A 2,500-nucleotide genomic window follows, 5' to 3' on the forward strand; every position below is an offset into this window, starting at 1 on the left:
GCATCCAGTCCAGCTTCAGTCCAACTGCAGTCCAACTGCATTCAAATTATAGTCCAACATTACTCGACCTGGAGTTCAGCTACAGTCCAACTGCGGTACAACTGCAGTCCAACTACAGCACAACTGCAGTCCAATTGCAGTCAACCTCCAGCCCAGCTCCAGTCCAACTCCAGTCTAAGTGAAGTCTAACCCTAGTCCAGTTCCAGTCTAGATCCATTCCTACTCCAACCTAACTCCAGTCCTACTCCAGCCTATTTTTTTTTCACTGATAATTTTTTTTTTTTAAAGTTGCGGATATCTTGGTATCCAACACTTGTTCTAAGACAAGTGAAACATACTGATTCAGGATATGAAATCCATTTGTCTATATCACCCACCGTTTATTTGGTATACGCCTTCAACCATTTATATTTTACTAGACCAATCTATTGTTACATGATTAATAATGAACATGGCATTAGCTAAGAAAATAGTGAAATTGAGGTACATGGTACATATAATATATAGTAATATCTAGTTCAACATATAATACATACATGAAATCAATACACAGTGAAAATTCTTCCTTAATCTAAAGTGTGTTTGGTTTGAATTTCTTGGCCGTAGACTTGCGTTTGTGCTGAGTATATGCTATGTCACGCTGAAGTGTCCAGCAGTAGTCAGCCAATATTGATGGACTCTATCGACCTTGATACCGTGACTTCACCACCAAGATGTCCTGGTGAAAACGTTCACCGTGTTCGTCACTGACTGGACCTAGGTGTTCGGGGAAGTCAAGATGTGAGTCGAGGAGATAAATTTTGAAGGCCATGTTGGCACCCAACTGTTTGTACGCACTGATACAGTTCTTCACAACATCACCATGGTCAGCAGATTTATAATTGCCAAGGATTGTAGCTACAACTTATTTGAATGCCACCCATGTATTTCTTTCAGTATCATTCAGTAAGTCTTGGAAGTGTGTGTCAGCAATTACTTTTCTTGTCTGTAGACCCATGAACACACCTTCTTTTACGCAACTCAAAACTTGTTGCACAGGTAACGAAAAGCATCTGAGTTGTTGTCTAGTGCCTTCACAAAATTCTTCATGACCCCCAGCGGTGACATGAGAACTTTATCACGGCCAATCAACGGCACATGAAGGACGTTTTTATTTCTTGGCTGCATTCTGTTTCTAATTGGCCAGCTCTTTTCTATGTAGTGTTACTTTCTATATCTACTGTCTACTCGCAGATAAAACAACAGTACTTGGTGTACCCTATCTGCATTCCCATGAGAATGGTGATAACTTTTAAATCACCGTAGAAACACCATTTATACTCATGATAGCGTATTTTTTCAAGAAGTAGCGACATAATTTCATGTGTTTCTTGAAGGAGAATAGGATATCCAACAGGGACTGATGCTAATTGTTTCCATTTTGTAATAATACTGCTTTCAAACTTGTTTTAGATGAATCGATGAACAATCACCATTCTCCAATGTTGTGTTCTACCGCGAGGCTTGACATGAGACCTTCATCGACAGTAGCAAATAGTGTCACTCAATGAAAAGAATTTTACAAATTCCTTATGGCTGTAGCGAAAATGTGAAGTAGTTGTACACGGTGTAAGCAAATTAAATTCTTTAAGACGTGAACTGAGCAATTCAGCTTGACCTTTTTGTTAGGGCCAGGTCCCGTGCGAGGTCAGAAAGATCATCATTGGTCATTAAATGAATACCTTCTCCAGATTGGTAGTCAGGGTATACGTTGCTGGAAGGTGAAGGAGAACTTTCTCCTTGCGTTTCTTCATCAAATGTATATTCTGTAGGTGCTATTGGTATTAGACAGCTTATGGGATCCTGTGGAATTGGTCTAGAAACCGAGGGAACGTCTGGCTACTTTACAGATGCACGAGTCTTGTAAGAAAAGGCGGTGACATTTGCCAAACAAAAATAACAGTCTGTGGTGCGGTTACTTGACTCACGCTATATCATAGGAACTCCGAATGCCATATGGTTGTTCTTCTTCGCCCCCCTTATCCAACCGCGCAAGTTGCATGCACATGTCAAATAGAAGAACTGTGGTGCCCAGGATTTACCAGTATCTACTTCTGAATCATAGTATAGCTTATACGCTTTCTTCAGAAATGGTGTAAAAGTCTTCCGATGGGATTTGTCTGTTAGGTAGCTGCACACATAGCAAAACAGATCTGGTGAATTTATGTAACCTCTGGACGCCATAATTTCGCCTTAACCTGAGAATAAAAAAGAAACAAATGAAGGGTTAGTAATGCTATATCTTAAATGTTTTGACACATTACCTTAGATATAAATATTTTCACAGACCACGATAATATTGTATGGCGTTGCATGAAAAATTACTAAAAACGTGGGGGTGAAATAAAAATGTGATGAACGATGTTTCTTGAATATTAATTTTGTCAATATTTTCAAAACCTAACATGATAGAGCAAAATGGTTTCCAGATTTGAAACCAGCATAAAGACTTCATTAGAAA

At 39.2% G+C, this 2,500-nt stretch overlaps 1 long non-coding RNA gene across 2 annotated transcripts in view; it reads right to left on the reverse strand.

Annotated features, from left to right (window-relative positions):
* Positions 1–2,500, reverse strand: part of LOC143029009 (uncharacterized) — a 278,938-nt gene that overhangs the window by 152 nt on the left and 276,286 nt on the right. For both annotated transcript variants that reach the window (XR_012966757.1, XR_012966756.1), the window contains one exon: positions 1–2,237. This exon is cut by the window's left edge. This is a non-coding gene — a long non-coding RNA (uncharacterized LOC143029009). The remainder of the gene's footprint in view (positions 2,238–2,500) is intronic.

Source organism: Oratosquilla oratoria, chromosome 10, assembly GCF_046742065.1.
Source record: "Oratosquilla oratoria isolate Oo_2021 chromosome 10, ASM4674206v1, whole genome shotgun sequence".
In the NCBI taxonomy this organism is placed as follows: domain Eukaryota; kingdom Metazoa; phylum Arthropoda; class Malacostraca; order Stomatopoda; family Squillidae; genus Oratosquilla; species Oratosquilla oratoria.